This window comes from Rhinolophus sinicus, chromosome 7 (assembly GCF_057876585.1).
Source record: "Rhinolophus sinicus isolate RSI-liver-muscle chromosome 7, RSI-T2T, whole genome shotgun sequence".
In the NCBI taxonomy this organism is placed as follows: Eukaryota; Metazoa; Chordata; class Mammalia; order Chiroptera; family Rhinolophidae; genus Rhinolophus; species Rhinolophus sinicus.
The window spans coordinates 3,386,565-3,411,434 of NC_142507.1; the positions used below are offsets into that span (position 1 = coordinate 3,386,565).

Here is a 24,870-nt window from a genome sequence, read left to right on the forward strand (position 1 = left end):
AACAGAGACAGGTAGACTGGCAAGAGCTTGCCTGGACTAAGAAGCTCCATCTCGGTGCCCTGAGCTGAGGGCAGGACATGCCTTAGGGACCAGGCCAGCCGACAGGGGGAGGAGCTGCAGAAGAGCCTTGGGACCTTTGCTGAACGAGGGCTGACGCCCAGGGAGCCGGCAGTGTATGTGAAAGCACCTAGTAACCACAACACATTGTATATCATATTCACAAGGTCGTGGAGTTCAGAGCGGTCACCAGACTAACAAGGGAAAAGCATCAGTGGCAGCAGTGCAATGGGTGATACTGGCAGTGACAGTCACAACAACACAAGCCTCTGTATGGAGTGGGACTCGCTTCAGGAAAATCAGCCCGCTCACAATTTGTCTACCAATGGCAACCAGTAAAACTCGACATTAGTTATTAATTTAAGTAAAATTCATTGAGAACTATATGACTTCACTGATATGTGGGATATAGAACTGATGCAACAAAGGAACAAGACAAACAAAGAAACAAAACCTCATAGACACAGACAATAGTTTAGTGGTTGCCAGAGGGTCAGGGGGATGGGGGTGGGAGATGAGGGTAAATGGGGTCAAATATATGGTGATGGGAGGAGAATTGAAACTGGGTGGTGAGCACACAATGTGATTTATAGATGGTGTAATACAGAATTGTACACCTGAAACCTATGTAACTTTACTAACCAATGTCACCCCAGTAAAATTAAAATTTTAAAAATAATTAAAAAATTAAATAAATAAAATTCACATCTCTCGAGATGACCACTAATAAAACAATAGGCCAGACAGGAGCAGCTGCTGGGCTAAAGGACAGCAGTTCTATGCCTAAAATGTCCACCCTATCCAAGTTTAATACAAATTTAATGCAATTCCTATCAAAATTCCAATGCATTTGTCACAGAACTAGAACAAATTATCCTAAAATTTGTATGCAACCACCAAAGACCCCAAATAGCCAGAGCAATTTTAGAGAAGAACAAAGCTGAAGGTTATGACACTCACTGATTTCAAACTATACTACAAAGCTACACTAATCAAAACAGCATGGTCCTAGCAGAAAAGTAGACACATAGATCCATGGAACAGACTAGAGAGCCCAGAAGCAAGACCAAGCACATGTGGTGTATAGTCTTTGCCTTGTAACTCATTCAATGACTCAATTACAATAAAATACATACACTATGAAGAGTATGTCGCCTTTTGAATTAAGTATTATTTTTGTAGTCTCCTATAGTTTTACTTTATAATGAAGACATTATGTATACATTTTTCTATATGAATGAGTTTATTGACACTGGATTCTTTTCTTTTTTTTTCCATTTAATGGATTTAAAGCAACACATCACTGAAAAGAAGGCATGTGCTATAATGAAGAAGGTCTCAGAGAGGGGAGTCTTGGAGCATCACAGGAAACCTCACTAATTAACATTTTCTGAGCTCAGACAAGTTCAAAGGGAGACTTTGGTATCTTTCTAACATCGTCTAACCTCCCACCTCTGAAACGCATGCAGCCACAATCATTAGGCTCATTACTGAATCGGACGCCTCAGTATCAAAGGAAGTAAGTATCTCTCAGGATAAAATGAAATGTGTCAGTGTTCAGGGTAGAAACAGTATCCAGTTTTACAAGGACTGTATTGCACTTTTTAATCACCAAGGTACAAAATTGAATTTGTACCATGTAATGAGGAATTCTAGAATGTAGAGCTTTTCCAATATTTATCAGAAAGAGGCAGATGTTAACTCGGAACTGTATTTTTAATAGGAAATGTAGAACACTTAAAATAAATTTTCTCTGTCAGAAAAGTTTATAAGTGGTGTGACTGCTTCCTTGGGCAGCATTTTTTTTTTTAATTCCGTTATTTGTCTAAGAAAAGTTATCCCCACATGCAAATATTACTTTTAGATAGTAACAATCAAGGTCATTTGCTCAATCAAAAATGACATGGAGTCTATTTTATGACAAAATCGTTGCTGAGACAATTATTATTAAGGCTACTGACATTTAAAATCACATTCAAATGTTGACAGTATCAACATAAGGTCAGTAACTCTCTTCCAATGTAACAAGCCTGATTCTTTATGGACATGGATGTTTTATAGATAAGCAGAAGGATGTGGAGGCAGTAGAGATGAGTAAATAATGAAAAAAGTATTAGGAACGTGGTGTGTTATCTTTTTCTGTCATATTTCAATAGGAAATAAGTTACTCGGTTGTTTTCTATGTGAATATACATTGGCTTTCCTTGTATCCTAAGTTTGTAAATGTGCATACAGGAGAAGAATAATTAAGTAGAATGTTTTAGAAATATTAATTATGAATCAATATTTAAAGAATTGATATGAACAAGTGAGAGACCGGTTAGATTTCAATAATGGAACTCAAATTTATAAACTGCTTCATTAGACATCTGCCCACCACTGTCCAATTTTACTTAAAGAACATGAGAATGCAAGCTTGAATTCTAGATCAGAAAACAGGTTCTAGTACATGGAGGTCACACTACAGGGGGTTTTGAACACGTGCAAAGGCAATGGATGAGAAAGACTCAGATTTCCCTGGCGTTCTAGAAGAAGCTGAGAGAACATCATTCTCAAGAGTTTGCACCGATTGGTTGGCATACTTCACTAGGAAATTCTCCACCCCTAAGCATATTTCACTTACAACAAATTCATGACAATCTTAGAACGTATTTATTGTAATCAAATATCTGCAAATGTCCCATGCAAATTCATTGAGAATTTGCACTTTTTTGCATTTCCTTTATTAATTGGGATTATTGATCTATTTTTGTCTGTATCTTAGTGTAATTACTAGCATTTGATCATGTTGATTTATGTGTACATACATGTATTCAACGAAGTCAATTACTTCTTATTTATAATTTAAATGAATATAGTGATGAGATCGCATCAAATCAAATCAAACATCAAAAGGACCTTGAATCCTTTAAGCCTCAGCAGACTGTCCTAAAAGTGTACGTGTGCTCTTTTCTGAAGGTTACACAATGGTATTAATTTTGAGGTATTATTCCTGATCTAGTACTTCCGACTCTGAAGCGAACATAAATGTAAATAGGATTTTCATTAAGAAATGAGAAATGGATTACTAAAATTTCCAAATACTAATGAACATAAAACAAAATAAACATACAAGAGATTTTTTTTTTATTAAGTCCTAATATCCAACAGGATGCATTAGTTTGGCTAAGTCTCTAAGGCTTTACCAAAATTGTTACTCTGTGCTGAGTGGACCCAGTCATGAAGTAGTGAAATGGTGTCTTTGGTTGTTTCTTTACTATTACTGAATTATTGACTATTTACAACATTATTCTGAGTAGCGGTGAGTACAGATCAAATGTGTCTTCCCTATTCTGATGTGACCAAGCAGATAACAGCTCCCGACATTCAAATTCCAACCGTTTTTCTTGATTTGAACAAGCCAGTTGGAAAAATATAGACACCAGGGCATTTGGGGTAAAGAATAAAGCTTCCAACAAACCCCATTAAATGGGTCAATTGAGCTTGCATTTTGTTTGCAGAATTCAATTCCAATAAAATTGATTCTTTTTTCTTTTTTTTTCTTTTGACAAAGAACTTTCCAGACTTTGATGTAATATATTTACAGTAAACCTTCGAAATTTCAATCATCAGGAAGGTACAGGGACAGACATCTCTAAATGTTAATAAAAACCTGAGCTAGCCGCAACCACAAGTAGGGCAGAGAGGAAAAGCAAATATATATAGCTGAGGAGTTTGTTGCTCTTTAAAAAAGTCATCTAAGGAAATCAATAATTTTGCACTTAAGATACTGAATACAGACACTACTTTCCTTGGTCGCTTTGTAAGAGAGGTTTGAGGTCAATGGAAAGGCCTCCAATCACTGTTTACCATTCATACACAGGGCTTTTCCATACACACGGAAGACATTTCTCATGATGTTGATTTATAGATGCACTTAGAAAGGCCAATTGGAAAGAATGCTCTTTGGGTGCTGCTGCGGGAGGGACAATCGAAGAGAGAAGCTTCAGCTGTGCTTCCCAGTGTCAGAAAATGCCATGACATCAAAGTGAGCATTTGGAGACCTGGATTTCAATCTACGAACTGCTGCATGGAATGCTTTCTTTCTCTCCGAGTTCTATTCCTCTCATACCTTAAATAGCATTTCCAAAATGAATAGTTTTAATATATAACCATTTTAGAGTGAGCAGTGAAAAGCATAACGACCTACTTAATTGGAATTGCTATTGCTATATTCTTAAAGAGAAAGGTAAACAAATTAAGCTTCGATATGGAAGAAAAAAATGTAATAATTTTGGTTAAATGCTAATATAACAGATTAACTATTTTTGCAATAAATTATAGGTTGTGTTCCTAAGATCACTTCAAAAAAAAAAAAAAAAAAAAACACTGGCTTTCCAAAGAATAACTACTGACTTTAGAGAAAAAACAGATTCGGGCCCGAAACATCACAATACTTCTATGTGCACGATATTTACGTATGTTTACACCACATGCCAAAGACTACATATTTGAATATTATTTCTGAAAGACCATTTGAGTGAATAAGGAAAGCAAACAGTCTCAATATAAATACCTTTGCTGTCTTTGCAAATGTATGACTCATAACATGTCCCTGGGTTCTGCGATCACCAGGAAAGGGTTTTCTGAGGCCAATAGTCTCTCAAGGGCAGGGACCACAATACATACTTCATTTGTAGTTAGAACGCTCAAATAATTCTTCATTTTGCACAGTTGATAACTATTCCTCAAAGGACCAGATTGATCAAAAGCTGAGGATAGACGCACAGCTGGCCCTTGAACAACACGGGGGTTAGGAGGGCTCATCCTCGTGCAGTCACAAACCTGGGAACACCTTTCGACTCCCTGACAACTGAAGTGGCCCTCGGTGTCTGCACGGTATTGGTTCCAGGAACCCCCACGGACACCTAAATCCGCAGATGCTCAAGCCCCCGAATTTAAAAGGCGTAGATCGATGCAGAGAGTGGGACCCCATACCCACGATGCCCAGCCCCGGCTCCAAAACAGTGCAAGTGTTTATTTTAAAAGTCCGAGTATAAATTCATGGGCCCGTGCCGTACAAACCTGTGTTGTTCAAGGCTCAACTGTATTCTTTCCTCTCCACAGTGAGAGGAATGGAGACCCTGGTAAAAATCCAGTCTTTGAAAACCTAATCCAAAGGCGTCATTCTCCAGTAAGTTATTTCTGACCTAAGAACTGGAGACCCAGGCTAGTGCCATTGTCAGTTTTGAAGCTCTAACATCTCACAATTATTTTTTATTCTGTTAATTCCTTTCTTTCCTGGCTCCATCATAAATCAATATTCACACAATATTTATATTTCGTCAGTGTTCTCCAAGTGTTTGGTCAACCTAGCATCTTTGGATGGTCCCACATGGTCTTCAAGTTTCTTTCCCATTAATACAATCATTAGTGTAGAGACTTATTTCTGAAATATTAACCTATATTGGATAAATATTCAAATAATTTAAGTAGATAATCTAAGAACTTCCACTAAAGCATTTCATTCTGAAATCTACAAGTGTTTTTGTTTTAGGGAAAAGAGCATGTGGTTCATTTAGTAATGTTATATGACCTTTATCATCTGTCTGGTTCACCCAGTTGAAGCAATATGATATGATTACCATTACGTCTGCTAGCTTAGGGGGATAAAATTATTTCAGGTGAAATCCCACCTGTTTTTTTCTAGAAATCATCAAAATAAAATGACTAGAAACAACAGAGTTCGAGGCACAAGAAAAGAGAATGGCTTACAGGTTTTGTGTAAGCGTGAAGGGGTACCAGAAAACCCAGGTTGAGAAAGATAATTAGAGTCTGATGGCTTTTACCTAGAAAGGTAGCATATGTGTCACAATAAAGAACATAATGCTATATATATTTTTTTCATTTTACATTACAGAGCAGAGATCATATTTTCTATGTTCTATGAGGGTTATTGCAATGAAAATGAGGCGTTAGGAGATAGGAGACCATGATTATTTGCACAGTATCACACACAAAAATGCAAACACATTAAATTGATTTATGCCCCAGCGTTGCGTACTCTGTGAGATGAAGTCAGGCCCGTTGGGTATTTGAGTCATTTGCTGATTTTAATTTAGCTCCTCTGCTTGAACTCTCTTCTAGTTTAGAAGTGAGTTCTGAGATGCCCAAATGATCACAGTGTGTGAGACAGCTTCCTTCGGCCTCCTTTTTCCAACGTTCCTACACAGTTAGTGCTTTGCATTTACGTGAAAGGACATCATGGCAAATTTGAAAGCATCCCCTAGGTCCCAGGATAACCAGGGGCTCTCCTACATGCCTCAGTATCATTTCCTCACCATCATTATTATGGTCAACGAAGGCCTACCGTGTTGATAATGAAAGGGGCATGTTAAGGAGACACTTGCCCCCTGTTCCGTGTCTGTGGGGTGTGAGATACTCTCACCGGCTATTCCTCAGAACATCCCAGAACTCTTCTCTCAGTTATCACCAGAAGATATTCTCAGGTTGGTGCTTAGCAAGCAGTGCAGAAGCTCTTCAGTTAGGGGAGAGGCCAAGGAAAGTAAACTCCTGACGGCACAGGTTTCTTCCCAACGCCAAGACAAACTGAGTCCGACCGCAGTTCATGTAAAATACACATTCTCGACGGGCTAACTTATAGTTCAGTGGAGTGGGAAAAATCAATATGACCTTAAAGATGACTAAATTACTCCAAAATAATTTAGGTAACAAGAAAAGTACATTTATAAGACTGATGTTTATTTCTAAAGAATAAGGTGGTATATACTCCTATATGCCTGGAGAAATAGGATTCATTTGGAAGGTTTTCCAACTTTTTTTTTTAATCTGGTCTTTTAAAACGTATATCAAACACTACATTATTTTCTTTCATATTTATGTTTTATTCACTTTGCAAGAATTTTTATAATTATCTACATAATTATTTAAAAAATTCTCTGCTTTAGGTACTGTGGCAACAGAAACACGTGTAACACCATGTTTCTTAAATGGTGATTATAAATGGTGACTGGAGAGAGCGGGAGAGAAGGAAAACTGGGAACTGGGGCAAGAAGGAAGCAGTCTGTCTGGATTGGCCAGCCTACATCCGTCACCGGGGTCTGCGTGCCCTCATCGGTCAGGATTTCATGACATAGCCAATGGTGGAAATGGCAGCAGGGCAGCATGCGTGTAGGAGGGGCCTAATTTATTCTTTACCGTCTACTACACATCACTTTATTTACACATTTAGGGGGAAACACAGCACGCCACTTGTACCTCCCACCTGACTGGAACCCGTGCTATACAGACTGATTATGTGGGAAAAGTCACTGTCTCCTGCGGCTGCACTACTCCAGGCCAACAGGATTCGAGAACTGCTCTGACTGTGCTACTCACAGATGGTCCCCAGATTTTACACCAGCAAAGTCTCAATCTTCCCCACAACCAATCCCAGATCATTTAGAAGGAAGACAATTCCCCAGGTTGACAGATGTTCATTTCATTATTGATGTTTCATCCAATCCAACAAAGAAGAAACTGAATAAGTTTATGGAAAAAGAGAAGGAAAAAAGGGTTAGCTAACATTCCTCCTTTACCACACCTGAAACGCTGAGCTTATCCTACGAGTTTTGCCTTTGCAGATCCTGGTGGTACCACAACCTGCCATGAGAGAAGAAGACTCACAACACGGTGACAATATTTAAGAGGAAGTGTTTCTAAATGAAAAACCACAGTGCACAGATTTGAATCAAAGTGGGCTATATTTTTACAGTGTATGAAAATGAATGTGCCCCTTTGAACTCAGGGGACAAAGGAATTTATTGAAATGTTTCATGAGTTTAATCCAGACAAACAAGTGAACATTTGTTTTTCAAATGATAGTGTATTTTCAGCATGTTATGATATAAAAAATTAGTAAAATTGCATACATATGATTATATGCATATATTTTTCATCACCTATTATATATTTATCCATAAAAATAAATATTCCAATGCTAACTGTGCATAATTAATGGAATTGATTCCTACAGGGATATTAAAACATATGTTAAGAAGCAGATGAATAAATGAAATGATTTTATTCAGTTATATGTAAACAAATTAGCTTATATAGGAAGTAAGTGCTGAAAGAAAGTAATCTTCGTTTTCTCTATTATTCTTAGAAGATTTCTGAGAAGAGGCTAAATCACATAGACTATTTAAATGATAAAATGAAAGAAATTGTTGAAAGAGTTATATGCCTCACTCTTAAGAAGGGTTTCATAGTTTTATGGTCAATAAAGCCCATAGTTAGACACAATGAAAGAAAGGTGAAGGCTATGAAATATTATGCTTTGCTATTTTAACAGTGCTCAGTCAGGAATAAGTTTTATTTCACTCCCATATTGTCATATTCAGTTAAATAGTTCCCTTAAAATCACATAGGTTCAGAAAATTCTGTTTATTTTTATGAACAACTAACATGATGAATTCTGAAATTATGACGCGATAGTGATTCTTTGAAACCTATAAAATGAATTTAATTTTCTTTCCAACTATTTTGATATGACGGAGCTTGGAGACGATGGGATTTATAAAGATACACATACATTGAATAACAATAGGAACAGCAGTGAGTGTAAATATAAAAACACCTAAAGCTGAACTTGATTCAAATTTATCACTGTGTTTCCTCATCGCTCACACATATACACACATATCACATTTTTCAATATGACTGACTCATATGTGAAGTAGATATTGCAACAAGCTCCAGAGCTATTCAGTTTTGGAGTTTATGAGCCCTGCTCATTTGTGAAATAGAAACAAAGAGTCAATATGATATGCCTCAATTTAAAGTTACACTTGCATTCGGCAACACGAGTGTGAAGGCAGTGACTGGAGACTATCCCTGTGGCAGTGAGTGCCTTGTGAAAGACAAAGACAAATAAATGTGAGGCTCTTTATGTAGCTTCTGTGCAGTAGTAACATCAGTCTGCAACGTTACAGTTGCGAGGTATTTGTTTTTACGTTTTGTCTTTAAGTTGTAAGAGGCAAATACGGAATTGGCTGCGGACTGACTACCCCTAAGTATACAAGAAAACACACCCAGAATCAGCAAGCACGTGAGAAATGTGGTTTATAAACCAGCTTCCAATGCCGATTCCAGTAAGTGAAAGTGCTGTCTTCTAAAATGTAGCACAAAACGGAGGGAATATTCTTGTAATTCATTCTTTCACAAGAACTATGATAATTAAGTAACCTATGTATCCCAAAGGAGACGACTCATGGTTATTCTTCCATTTTCTTTCCACAGAGCAGGTCTATGGGTTGTAAGTCAGAATTTTACTTTTTTTTTTTTTTTTTGCAAAGGTACAATTCAAAAATAAGGTTATCTTGTTTTTCTAAGTCAAAATCAAAAATCAAAAGGAGAACATTATAAAGATAGAAGTATCACTAGAGAACACAGACAGTTATGGAGAGCAACAGCCTAATGTTGAGAAATATGTCAAAAATTAAGAAACAATCACAGCATTAACAAAACAAGGCAAGCTTAGACTATTTCAGGTAGTCGTCAATAACATATGTCCACAGTGGGTCTCAGCAATCACAGACAAAATAACGATAAACATATTCAAATTTCCATCAAGTATTACGATCGATCAGGAAAATTTCTGCTATCCAAAAATCCTCTCATGCAGAATACCTCATTCCCAGATGCCACTAAAAAAGGTATAATTATATCCTATTAACTATATTTTTACATCATTTAATGCAATTAGTTATATCGTTCCATGGAGTTGACAAAGACCTTAGAAACCCTCTGATCCAATATGCATATTATAAACACAGGCCGAACTTGCTTTAAGCCATGAAGGGAGATACATGCTTTAGCCAAAGGATGCTATTCCGATGCCCCCACGTCTGTCTGTCTGTCGCAGCCTTTGCTGCCAGGAAAGCTGCCATCCCCCTGAAGCTTTCAGGATGATTACTTTATAAGTTTACATGAAGTACCTGTATGCAAACCTTGAATTTAAATTTGTAAGTAGCCCCCAAATAAAGTGATGAAGTGGGTGAAATCAATTAAACTATAAACAAGGTTTAGATGGGGTACCTTCAATACCTGGATTCCAATGAGTCATAACCATCGTACTGTGTCACCTTGGGGAAGGTTTGAAACTTGCCTTTACATCAGTTTTCTCATCCATGGAAGGCATCTTACAATGTCATCTGCATGTGGTTGTTGAATGGTACAGAGATAAATTATACTGATTCGTTTAAAAACAAAACAAAACCTGTAGACTTTATACTTTCTAGAATATAATGGGGACGAGACCACATGTGTCTTGTTCATTACTTTAAACTATGCACCTGATGTTCACAGGCACTCAAATATATGCCGAATGAATAAACAGATAAATAAAAGTGTGGCACTCCTGGGGTAGAGATACAAGAATGCATGAGAAAGATACAGGCCCTGCATCCATGGAAATTACAGCTCAGAACGGGTTAATAAAATGAAACAACGAATCTGAGAAAACTGAGTTACAAACTGGGAATAGCGTAATGTACCTGTCCTTTCAGAGCTCAGCGCACAGCATGTTATTTCTGACAAATTATTTTCCTCTAAAATAAAACATACCTCCATCAGCCATCTCAGCAGCCGGTGACACAAGGACTTTCTAACTCCATGTAAAGGAAACTGTGTTGGCTAGTGTCCTGTGAAATTCAAAAGAGGAAATACTATCAACAAAGGGCTGGGAGTACATGATGCAGAAACAGTGTAATGATTTATTTGATTCAATCTGAAAAATCGGCCAAATTAGAGGATAGATATATATATATATATATATATATATATATATATATATATATATAACCGGGGGTGCCAAAACAATGTATACACATGACTTGTAGTCACCTTTTGCAATCGGTATATATTATTACAATTTTAATACAGTTTTTTCCTTTCTTAAAATGTGTATACATTTTTTTGGCAGTCTCTGTGTGTGTATATAATGATATACACATACATATATATACATACATATATATAATACATATTATATGTATATATAATATATAGGTTATTTTGCTTTAAAGGTAGAAAGAGATTATGTATATATAATCCGAGTTTCCTTTTTAACTGTGCTAAATCCTTTACTATGGGTATGCGCAATAAAATCGAAGCAAATTTTCCTTCTGTAATTTTTAAGTATGTGCATGTGTCTGGAAAAATCTTGATTATTTTGCCAGGGTTTTCTTTTTCTTTTTTCTTTTCTAATGTTATGATAAAAAAAAGTCTTTTAATATCCTTGGCTAATTATACTGCTAAGGTCTAAATATTCTTGATTCATGATATTAAAGGCAAAATAAAATAATAACAGAGATACAATAAAATGATACATGGCCTTTATATAAGAATACCTTTTCAAAGCAATGGAAATTAAAACATAAAATCCCCATTAACATTAATGCAAATGTCTCATTTACTGCCTAGAAGTCAAGACTATAATTAATATTGATCTTTGTATCATCAAAGCTGAGTATCTAAACAATCATAGCTTTTCTGATTTAAATGTTATTTCAGTGGAGAATACTTTTCACACTGTCATTTGCAGACTATTATTGTTTGACCTCCTGAAATATACATGCTCCCAGTGGAAAGATGTATTAAAGTGGAAACAGAAGGTCTGTAACAGACCCACACTAGCAGTGTGTGGGCATGACTGACCCTGTGTAAGGTAGGACCACTGGGCGGGAATCAGTAATTCTCCTTCTTTCCCTGGTAGGAAAAGCCTGGACAAAATTTCTCTTTACATTGTTTCTCAAGTGTTTGTTCTTCCAAACATCATTCAAAAAATATTGTAATTGTCCACTTGAGATCTCAGTGAGTCCAACACAGGGGTACAAAAAAGATCACACAAGGAGACTTTATCTTGCTTTGCTTAGGTATTCAGATGTCAAATATTATAGGCCAATCTGAAATATTCCCACTCTTTCCATCAGTTTAAATGAACTGGAAAATGGCAGCTGGTAAATATATCTAGGATCTAAAGGAACACACTTTTTACTTCAATCTTATCTCATAGAATTATATAGGGCACTCATTACACATTTTCATTTGCTTTTTTAATAGTCTTTCCCCCACTCTTTTAAACAGAACTTCCAATTTAAAAAATGTTTGCATAGTAAATTTTATAAATAGAATTAAAAACAAAGTGCAATTTCATTTTCGCAGGTGAGAATAAAATGGATTAGGATCAACTACTAGCTTGAAAGCTTTCTTTAAATGAAGTGAATAAACAACTTACAGGAACAGCAAACTTAACTTGCAATGCAATTACAGCTTTGCGTTGGCAATTGGAGTATGCTTTGCTACATAGTAGCTGGAGAGCTTTTCTTCAGGGAAATTGGTTTTGTAACAATTTATTTCTGGTTGTTTTCTTTCAATGAGGTTATTGAGCTTCATACTGACTTCAATGGAAAAGGTCTAAACCCCAACTGCGAGCTGTATTGTCCAGTATCCAGAGAGAAAGGACAATAGCAGATATCACACAACTGGAAATGATGAAGACAGAAGACTACAAGGCAGTGTTTCTCCCTGTTGGTCTCGTGAAATTCGACAATGCAACCAGTATTATTAAAGACCTGTATTATAAGGCAGAACACTGTGTTTTGTTTTGTTTTGTTTTGTTTTGTTTTGTTTTGTTTTTTCCCCTCACCCTGATGTGTAATTAAGGACCATTTAGTAAACCCCACTAATAGCTATCCTACCCATTCCTCTAAACTGGAAACTTCTTGAATCATGATCATGTTAATAATTTGTCTATGTCCATACCTAGCCAGATATATATTTTTCTATTAAGCCAAGGTAATGCTTTCATTTGGAGCATTTACCCAGAGAATACTAGGTTTTTTGAATCATGGTTCTCTTTGAAGTTACATGGTTCAATTTTCTTCACTATAGTGGTAATTTCCTCTATACGGCCTCTGTGTTTTCTGTTTACAGTGACACAGAGCTGATCACCTTACAAAGTTCTCAGTTTAGTTATAACAATAATATTTAACAGTTCCACATGTTATGGTTGTTTTTATCCAAGTTTTGAAAACATGGTCGCATATATCCAAGGGCCAACTCTCTGGTACTATTGCCATCGCTGATTTTATACACAGGAAGACGTGACGTGACTTGTCTGTTCTGCTGCTAAATCAGGAAGTGTGGATTCAAAACCAGATAATATACATCCAGAGACCACACCTTTAGCCACTGAGCCAATCTGGAGCGTCAATTATTAATGAATTCATCTTTAGATTTACCTTTAATAAAGAGCTTAACCTGATTTGTGATTTTAGAGCTACAGGTAACAATTTATTCTTTCTTTCATAGCACAGACCTCCAGTGATTAGAAGACATCAATCTTCCTCTTTCTATGTCTTTTGTCACCAAGTTAAACATCTATCATGCCTTAACTAACATGGTTATTAGACCTTTTCTATATTGTTTGTAACACACACACCCGACACACGTACATTTTTCATTAAGCTTATTATATTTAGGATAGCTTTATAAGCTGCATAAATTAGGAGAATGATAAAGTTGATAAAAAGATAATCATAGATCAGGGAGAGAGAGATTCCCTAACCAGAAATTATTTATTTCATATCCTCTGCAGTAGGTTAGAAAATTATCTCAAAACCTGGATTAAACAATATGTGCTAAGGATTTACTATTCTTAACCTATTCTTTTCTGTCTTTTCTGCAATTCATATGGATGACATTTCCAAAAAATAAACATTAATATTAAAACAACTTGAATACTCTAAATTGTATTCTATGGAATTTATGATTTTCTATTACACACTTAAAAATATATTGTCTTTGATTTGTCCTTAGAAGAATTTTCCCATTTATTTCTTGGCAGAAGAAAGGGAAAATGAGGCTAAAGCTCTGAATCCACACATCATTTTTATCTCATGTTTATATAAACTTTTGTAAGATACTGTTGCTATACGATTCTTTAGAATTCGGTATTGACGGATATCAGCTTTGTGGTCACATATCCTATCACTGAGTCCTAACCTCCAAGAAATAGCTTTTCAGTGTGTTTTGAACCGTCCTATCTTTCTTCCATCAGCCGGCCCTTCCATCAGGAGACCAACGGTTCAGTGAACACTTAACAACTTTGTCAGAATACATTAAAACACAGAAAAAGGGAAAAGAAAAAAGTAGAAAAGTTGGCAGGGCTTGGCTCACATAAAGATTTTTTTTCATATTTTTCCAACACATGTTTTTTGTTTTTTTTTAAGGAGTGCATTTTGAGGAGGAAAAACATGGGGCAGAGAGGTGGGGAACAGAAATTAAACACCAATGTACGCTGTTTGCTAAATGTTTTATAACCACAACAAATTAGTACAGAGAACGCCCTGTACAAAGCGCCACAATAAAGGTTGTAAGATCATGGTGTCCCCTTAGGCAAGGCTGAAGATTTCAGTCTCTGGTGTCTGGAATGCAGGCTCAGACCTCGGTCTTGGAATGATCCTGGGCGTGTGGCACAGCCCACGCATTAAACACATGTCCATGCAAGAATGGCCACCTGGCCCAGGCAGAACTGGGCGACATGTTTGCTTTCATGCCCTGTGTAACCACCGAGGTACCTCCCGGAAATGCAGTGGCAAGTGGCCTTGATTAAATTAAAAAAACAGATTAAAATGATAAGCTTTGAAACCATAAACCCAAACTGAATTTTGAGGTTATTTGGGTCTCGATCAGAAGAGGCAATAATGTGTACAGAGTAGTTAGATGGCTGTTGCAATAATCCAGTCACGTGAAAACAGAAACTGACCCTTGAGCAACCCGCTGTGAACTGCCCGGGTCCCCTCACACACAGGAGCTTTGCGACAAACACCTGTACTGTTTCTGATCTGTAGTAGGGAGTCCGCAGGTGCGGAAGGAGCACTATATGTGTTACCTACAACATTTCATATAAAGGACTTGAGCATCCGCGGATTCTGATACCAAACGGGCCCTGGAAACAATCCCCTGTGGGTAACGAGGGACGACTTAAGTTTTGAGGGAGTCAAAAGTTATACACAGAATCTGGACTGCAAAGGGGTCAGTGGTCCTGACCCCCCAGTTGTTCAGGGGTCAAGTGTAACTTTTCCTGTATAGATAATAAGGACTCAATCTTACTCACCGATTTTATAGTTGGAGAAATATTTATCAAGGTTTTGTTTTGTCTCGGCAAGATGTGCAATCATACCTAATTATTTTCTGAATGGCTGGTGTTTTAATGTGGCAAAATCCAGTGATTTGTTTCCACACTGAACACAGGCAGACATAACAGCTCTGACCAAAGGAAAGAGGAAATATCTGCCATGGCTGAGCTCTGCAAACTCACCGCCAACACAGGTATACCTGCCAACACTGTCAGCTTGTGGTTTCTGAGAGCAGAATTACCCAGGATATTCTAGGCACAGAGTTTATGGCCAGCTTCTAATATTGATTGATAAGAGGGATATTATGCTTGGAACCCATGTAGATTCACAACCCTTTTCATATATGGGGTGATATACCTCTCCCAACATGAGAGATCTCTCCTTTCACAGAAATGGATAGTTTGAGAGAATCATTTTCTGATAACTTCACATATTTCTCCTCTATAGCTTGCAGCAAACAAAGATGGATACGCTTGCACATTCTTGATGTTAATCAAATCACACGAAGGTCTGGCATGAACTTACTGCAGGAACTATTGCACTATCTGTGCATAATTCATTTATAAAATATATACATGAATGTATTATTTCTTGTGCTGCTGCCTTCCTTTAGGTCATCTTCTTCACGTGCTTACTTGTGTTTTTCTTTTTAATTATCATGCTTGGGCTTCCACACACATGGTGGATCTCTCATTCATGTTCTTCGGTTAGTTTTAGTAAGTTTTTATCTATTGTCTCTACATATTTTCTGGGCTATGTTCTCTCTTTGCACTGCTGCTGGGACTCTGATCAAAGGTGTTGTTGATCCTGTCGTGTGGCTCTTGGGCCAACTTTTCCTGCCCTCCCACTATTCACCTTTCCTTTTTTTTCAGTATTGCCATGTTTATGTTTCCGTTTTGGACTTGCTTCATGAAGAAAATGAAGTTACAATATTTTTCTTCATTTCTCTGAAATAATAATGTCATAACCATGGCTTTCTTTCAAACAGAAGTTACTCAACATATTATTTTCCAGAATTTCATTGTTCAATCACTTTCAAATTGATTGTTTTTTGTTTGTTTTTTTTGTTTTTTACTTTTCAAATCTCTTTTCTGTGAAGTCAAGTTGAGCTCTACTTTTGAATCCACTTGCAAGGTTTTATGTGGATTTATCCCACTTAGTTTCATGACTATAAAATACATTCTTAACATAATGTATTTAGGGAATGAAAAAATAAGAATCAATACTCAAAGGTTAAAAAGTCAAGACATTTCATTCACCTGGTTAACAAGTGTTAACCAAGTGTTAAAAGAAGCAGGTTGTGTAAGATGGTATTAATAGTGTCGTCAAGATATATTACTAGAAAATACGACATTGCTAAGCATTCTCTTACTGGCCCAGACTAACCCTGGGATCAGTATGGCGGGTCCTTCTGCTGAAAAGTGGAAGCCGGTGAGGTATTTAGCATGAAGAACTAGAGATAAAGCCATGAGGCAAAAACCTCACCGATGTCGCCATGTTGTTTTTTCTGCCTTACGCTACTTCGGAGCTGCAGCGTGTGATTGTACTGGCCTCTAACACACTCCACTCCTGGAAGGCACCGTGAATCAGGGATAAGCAGAAAGGCAAGGGAACACATGCGTACGGGAAGCAGAGGGGAAAACAAGAAGCAAAGGAGAGATTATTTCAGTTCCTAAAAAAATAGTAAACGCACTTGTTGTAAAGACGATACACTTATACTTAATGACCTTAATAACATTTTAAGGAACTGATGCAGAAAGTCCCACTGAATTTAATAATTCTTAAAATTATTTTTAAATTGTGTATGTGTTTTTATAGTGGACTGGTTTTCCTAGTAAGAGAAAGCAGCAACAGATATAAATAATCAAAATTAAAAAAAAAAAAGATTAATCTGGCCCCCAACTTAGGTAACCTTTGGGATCAGTTTAGATATGAGCAGAATAAATAAATGTGAGGGACACAGAAGTCTGGAAAAACCTGTGGGCTCTGCCTCTTATTTGAAGAGTTGCTATGGATTCTAATTTTCAACATATTTGGTCCTATTGGAAGCAATTTTTCTATAACAGGAAAATCCACCTTTTTTTTTTTTCTTTTTTCTATTTCTCCCTCTCCCTGACTACTCCATTTTCTGAGAAACTCATGAGATGGAACAATGCATGGGACGTAATGGGGCATAAGCCAAGAATGCTATGAAAAGGAACAAATCAGAAGCAATATGGCTGGAGGTCAGCAGCTGATGTGTTCATTATTCCTAGATCTGTGAGGTGAGCTGACAGGCAGAATGTTTGCCTTGTGGGCACTGAGATGGACACGTGAAGGAGTGTTTGCAGTGTAAACCTTAATAATACAGCATCTGCCATGTTTCATTTATATTAACATAGGAAAGATAGAGTAGTAATAGCATACAGCTTTAAGGTAAATATATAATATTTCATGGCACTTGTTAAAAATAAGGATTGAAAGGAAAATAAAACCCTTGTGATCAGTAATATAATACATAGAGTTTTCACCCCAGGGTCACCAGTTTGAATAAGACTGTATTTTCAATAATAAAATTTGTCAGTTGCAGTGTAATTGCTTGGCTTGCTATATATTAGCTAGCTGTTCAAGTCCTTTTTGGAATTAAAATGCTGTCATTAAAAAATAGACAATGCAGTTAACACATATTCTTTCTGGAGGATGATGGTGATTTTGCTAAACGCTGCATTTGTATAGACTTAGAAGCTGACTTCTTGTAATTTCCGTATATGATAGAGTATGTCTGTAAAATGACAAAATAATGTCCATCTCATTCTATACACATTTAAACACTTCTCCCTCATGCCTACTTTCTTCTGAAAGCAACTTTGAAAAGTTAGCCTCACTGCAAACAATGAATACATACGGAAAACTCTAACGCAGACTTATGCATCTGCCAGGGCCTTTGAAGAAGCAGAGAATTTTGTCTGGGGAGTACCTAGGGTGAGGGTGATCAGGAACTCTTCTCAGGGACGTGAAGGTGCACACTGCCCGCCCCCTTGATCTCCTGTGAAAAGCTGTGATGCCTTCCTCGCATCAGGTCCCTACAGAGCAGGGTGAGCAGTAAAGCCCTCTGCCATCTGTATAGCATCCATTGTATCCCCAGGTGCACGCATGCATCACTGCTCCAAACCTGTTTGTGCTTTTATACACCTTGGGCTGCCCCGCACATTCCCCTGTGTGTGAGCCTTCTGCCTGGACCCCCTCCCCTCAGCTCCCCACGTCCTGCACTCTTCTATGAGTCATTAAATGGTAGTGGGCCTGCTGTGCCTCTCATGCATTGGTTGCATTCCAGAGCTGTCTGAGATTTGTTCGTGTGAGCTCACATTTCCTTAAGGCCTCGGTTACTTTGTAATGATACATGTCTGCCAGGGCTCCAAGACAGACGAGTGTGTGTCCCTTACAGTGAATTAAGAAGTATTTAAACGTTGTCTCTGGGGCAGGGTGTCCCAGGCATCAGGGAACCATTGCTAATGATTCTATCAGTCAACAGCTTAGATAGATTTTGCCTTTAGACCATGAGGGAGGAAGCAGCAGCAGGAAGAGCAGACAGGGCACTTAAATGTTAATACAGGAGCCCTGGTTTCCGGAGACGCAGGGGAGGGGAATGCGGGAGGGCAGGACCTGTTGCCTAAAGCCTCGCCTTGCCAGAGACCTGCGCTGTCCATGGTGCTGACATATTGTCCCTCAGACCATAGCCTGGTGGCTGGCACACATCTATAGGGAGAGCAGTGATGACCGCGGGGAGGGAAGGAGAGCAGAAGGCTGAGACTTTCCACGGACCTATCCACTCAGCTCCTGGCTAGAAACAACCTCCATCCCACCTCCCATGCCAGCAGCCTCGTTCTCCCCAGGTAGCCATCCCAGCACAGGACACACATTACTTAACAGGTAGTTTTACTGAAGTTTAATTAATGCAATGGAAGTAATGCATGCAGGACTTTACGGGTCCGCAGATGAGGGCCTGACTGGGAAGAGCAGGCAATATTTCTGTGAGGAGGAGGAAATCTGTGAGCTGAGATCTGAGCAAAACGGGACGACCCCCCCTCCCAACCCCCCCCCCTCACTGCCCTGCAACATGTGCTCCATCCCCCTCCCACCAGGTACAGGAGTCAGAATGGATTTTCTTCACACAGTGTAAAACTTCAGATTGCCAACCTCTGCTTCTATTGAAACCGCCAGAAAAAGTTTACAGCTTGGGAACCAAACTGCCTGCCTGTTGGCAGAAACCTCTTCACCCCGTTCCCATTATCCTCGTATTTACAGACCCACGAGTGTATCTTGAACAGATAACAATCCAATTTCCTCCACGGGGTATGTTTGCGTCTCTCAGTTTAGGATTTTCCTCCAAGTATGTTTGTAGGGAAAATAAAGTCCCCAAATAAAATAACTGGGTTCTAGGATATCATTTTTTTCTTTAATTTTCAGTTTCTCTTAAACCAACGCTGCCTCTACCTCAGCCTGTTTCTTCCATGAAACCTGTTATTGCTATTTGGTACCTGATGAAACGGAAACTCTCGTGCCCACCTTTCTTCTAGCAATGTGACTACATACAATGGACTTTGTACCCCCGACCACACAATCAAGTGGCTGGACCCCACACCCTCCTTGTGTGGCACTCAGGTAGGGTCTAATCTTGGCCAAAAAATAAAACAATAAAAGTGAAAAAATAAAACTTTAGTAAGATTGTTATTTTTTTGCCTGGGAGTTCTTCTTAATAATAAGTACATCTATCATTTGATATAGTTAATCTGTCAACTTTGCACCTTTCAAAGATTGAGAACATTTTCACATTATATTTAATTATTTAAAACCATTCTTTTCTACTGCTCTCCACCCCAGCCCCACTGTTGTTGGGAATAGCCACCAAAGACTCTCCTAGTTCACGTCATAATTAGTACATGGAGGGGCAGATAGCCAACTTTAAAGGTATTTCTTCTTCGTGAACATGCACATATGTCAGTTATGAATAAAACAAACTACAATTTATGAAGCATCCAGTGTGTCCCAAATGGCCTACTCAGTGGCTAGGTCATAGCCCAGTGTGCTTGAATGGTCTAGTACCAGATCGCAAAGCCAACTGTTAGACGTGTAGAGATTCTGAAAGCTGGTAGATGCTACATTGGTGACTTGAAATCCGTCCTGCTGAATATCTACACCATGGAAACCAGTGACACTGTGCATCAGGGTTTTGTTTGTTTGTTTGTTTGTTTGTTTGTTTTTGAGAGTCAACTGCTAAACATTTACCAGAACATCAGACGTGAATGTGCACACACACACACACACACACATACATATACACACAAATAGACTGTATGTGTATGTATGTGTATGTGTGTGTGTGTGTGTGTGTGTGTGTGTGTGTGTGTGTGTGTATAGAGAGAGAGAGACTCCTGAGGTAAGGTCATTTCCTGCATTTCAATGGTGTGACACAGGATCCAAATGTTACACAATGCTTTAAAATACTGGCAGTTTGTTGTTTTTCTATTGTTCTTGTTCTTTGAGAGCAGAGGCTGGGATGGTTTTCCTGTATCCTTACTTCAAGATCCAGTATCTCATGCAAAAACTGGTATCCAGCAAATAGGTCTTAACTCAACTCCTGGTTTAAATATTAAATGTAGACTTTTATCTATCTAGAAAAACTGAAAAAGTACTCTTTGCAATTTACCCATTGAAAGCAAACTAGAGAAATCGGAATGTCTGGCAGCGGAAGATGTTTTCCTAAGTGTGAACAGCATGAGAGAGACTGTGAGCCTTGCTCTTCTCAATCCCCTTAGCAGTTCCCAAAAAAACCTTAGAGAAATGCGATACTGATGGACAGTAAGCAATGGGGCAGCCTCCTTGACGACAACTGGGAAATAAAAAATGATTATTCCGAACACAAACCTAATGAGTTCAGAGAGACTAACCATGCAATAATGTGACTAGACCGCCGGCAAATGGCATGATACAAATAATTCAAGACAGCGTCATAAATAAGTTAGAGGACAGATTTAAAACAACAGGAAGTCCGAGATCTAAAGAAAAACTGCAAACCAATAAAGTCCTCCTGATTCCCCTTTGTCTGACTAGATTTATGAGGAAATAGTGAAGAAAGTAGTTTTGAGACTTTAAAGAAGGTTCGCATTTTTTCCTGGGCAATTTCTATGGTAATATTTTGCCTTTCCCTTGCACATCGAAAGATATTCCCTTGTCTCCAGAGAGTAAACCTCTTTCCCCATTTCTCAGTGTTTCCGGCCATTCCAGCCCAGAGACGTACAGCCATAGGAAAGGAACCCACCACGGGGCGTGAGAATCCTGTGTTCCGACTCTTCCAGGGGCACCGGACACATCCAGCATCTGGACTGTATTTGAGGAGGAGAATCGAACATTGTCTGCAATTTGTAACTATTCCATCGAAAGAAAGTATGCGCTGGGCCACGTAACAAACTTTCTGAAGAGACTGATCAAATGCAGTAATGGAATGATCCTTTTTTAATATTTCCAATGATCATGTCTTTAATAGGCTACTCACCTAGAAAAGGAAAGGCATTGAGCTAGGGTGCTGGGGCTGCCATAAAAAGAACCACAGACTGGGATGTTTAAACAGCAGAAAGTGACTTCTTCACAGGTCTGGGGGCCGGAAGTCCAAGATCAAGCTGTTGGTAGAGCCAGTTTTATTCTGAGGCCTCTCTCCTTGGCTTATAGATGGCCACCTTCTCCCTGTGTCCCCACATGGTCTTTCCTTTATGTGTCTGTTTACTAATGTCCGTTATGAGGACATCAGACATATTGCATTAGGACCCACTCACATGACCTCATTTTACCTTATGTGCCTTTTAAAAGCCTTCTCTCTGATACGGTCACACTCGGAAGCACTGGGGTTTAGGGCAACAGCTTTTGCATTCAGCCCAGAACAAATTACTGAACAAATTTCACATATGTTGAACTTGTAGTATTTCTTCCCAGCCTAATCTATGCAGTCTGTGTTATTTATCAAATAAAACCTATAAATGCTGTTTCTAGCTGAATTGCCATTCAAGTTGGTGTCGACTGTTGGCAGGAGAAGGGTTTGCAGATGGAAAAATGTTCATTCTTGATGATTCACATTGGCTTGTTTATATTCTCAATATCCACGATAACTTCTAAACCTCACATTTAACACTGTGTCTTACAGTCTCGATGAATTACTGCTTTTGAAGGGAAATGCATCAAATTAAAAATAATTAGCTGCATCCTGATAACATTTTCTAAGAGATTTCATCAAGAATTTACAGTATATTACAATTAAAACATTTATAAAACCCTTCCAAACGCCCACACACGTAAATGTACATTATGTTCATATGGACAGGCACACATTTTTTTTCTTTTTTCTTTTTCTTTTTCTTTTTTTCTTTTTGTTTCTTTTTGGCCTAAGGGAATTTGCAAGAGCTTCCTTCAAGTTCTCAAAATAGATATTGATCCACAAAATATAAGGTGTGATAAAAGCTGGCATTTGAATCAGGTCTCTCAAGAGTGACAATTCTTTTGCTAGAACATTTCCGGAGCTGGTCTTGATGGCACAGATTTAAAACAAGATTTAGTTAGTCCTTGCAAGCAGAGATGTTTGGACTCTTAAAATCTGCTGTAAACGTCAACGAAATTCAGAAGAGCTTGGTGTATATATAAGCTGTCCTTTCAATGTAAGTATTTATGCTAATAGATGAACTTGATTAGCAGATGATATGGTTTTCAAATCTTTTTCTCCTTGTGGGAAATCTAATAGGAAGACATATTTTAGTCACGTGTGTATGAATGAGCTCAGATTCAGAGCAAAGCTAGTTAGGCATCTGTCAATTCTCAGTGCTCCTGGTATCAATTTATAACCAGTGCTTCACTGATCAATCAATCACTGCGTATTTACTTAGTGCCTGCTCTGTGTCAGGTACTGGGCTGCAGAGAGGAGATACAGCACGGCATCCCACCCTAACACGTCACTAAGAGGATGTCTTTACAGGGTGTGAAAGGAAGACACTGAACTGCAAGTTTCACAGAGCAAGAATGGTTTCACCTGGTCAGAGAGGGTTACGGATCTAGACAAGCTCGACAAAAACTCGTGCTGTGCGCAAGCCATTCCTCTTTTGTTTCTTGCACTCCTTAAATATGTCCATGAATAAGCTACAGTCAAATTATGTTTTTCCTATTTGCTTCTTGTTTTTAATTATTTTTTTCTTACACCAAATACAAAAATAAATTCAAAATGGATTAAAGACTTATACGTAAAACCCAAAACTATAAAACTCCTAGAAGAAAATATAGGAAGTAAATTTGCAGACATTACCCTGCAGTAATATTTTTAGTGATATATCCCCCCAGGGCAAGGGAAGCAAAAGAAAAAAATAAACACGTGGAATTATATCACACTAAGAACTTTTTTCACAGCAAAGCAAACCATGAATAAAACAAAAAGGCATCCTACTGAAGGGGAGAAGATCCTTTCCAGTGATACATCTGACAAGGGTTTAATATCCAATTTCTATTTCTTAATCCCGTCCCTTTTTTTACCCCACTTGCCAATGCTCCTCCCATCTGGCAAACATCAGTTTGTTCTCTGTATCTATGAATCTGTTTCTGTTTTGTTTGTTCATTTACTGTGCTCTGCAGATTCCACATATAAGTGAGATCATACAGTATTTTTTGTCTTTCTCTGTCTCACCTACTTCACTCAGCATAACACCCTCTAGGTCCATCCATGTTATCGCACATGGTAAGATTTCATTCCTTTTTATGGCCAAGTAGTATCCCATTGTATAAATGTACCACCTCTTCTTTACCCAATCTTCTATCGACAGGTACTGAGCTGGTGTCCATATCTTGGCTATTGTAAATAATGCTGAAAGGAACATAGGGGTGCATAAATCTTTTTAAATTAGCATTTTGGTTTTTATTTGGATAAATACCCAGAAGTAGAATTGCTGGGTCATAAAGTAGTACTATTTTTAACTTTTTGAGGACCCTCCATAGTGGCTGCACCAATTTGCAATCCTACCAACGGTACACGAAGGTTCCCTTTTCTCCACATCCTCACCAACTTCTTAATAATCACATTTACATTTCTTAATAAATTTCATCATATCTTGTTTAACTCAAAGGATCCTGACTCTATAGTTTTGCCTAGAGTAAAAATGTACGTGTGAATTTGGTTGAAGATATGACCACATCCTTTATTTCCAGCATGTAGATATTAACAAGCTAGGAAGTAGCAAATAATATTTGCATGATACATTTCATTATGTCTATATATTTTAATACTTTATGTAATGCTGTCATACCCCTATTTTTTCATATTATGAACCAGTTGAGGACTGGGGGATTTGTCTTATTAACCATTGCGCCCACAGCCTGTGATACAGCGCTGACGAGAACATGCTAGAAACCATAATGAATGAAGAAACAATCGTATCACGGATTGCCATAGAAAAGTTTCTTCTTTCTGTTGCTATTATTTTGCAGAAATAAAAACACAGACTATCAAATCTTCCATTAGAAAAGAGCCTTTCTTAAAGTAGCGTAATGTGATTTCCTAACTTGAGGAATCTTTTTTAAAGCATGTCTGAGATAATCACAAATCACTGTTGAAAGGAGAATGGTT

At 37.9% G+C, this 24,870-nt stretch overlaps 1 protein-coding gene across 1 annotated transcript in view; it reads right to left on the minus strand.

Moving 5' to 3' along the window:
- The window catches only part of RALYL (RALY RNA binding protein like), a 1,518,143-nt gene that overhangs the window by 1,070,917 nt on the left and 422,356 nt on the right, over positions 1-24,870 (minus strand). Inside the window, exon 11 of the mRNA XM_074318489.2 lies at positions 10,663-10,739. The gene's annotated coding sequence lies outside the window, so the exon portion shown is untranslated. The remainder of the gene's footprint in view (positions 1-10,662; positions 10,740-24,870) is intronic.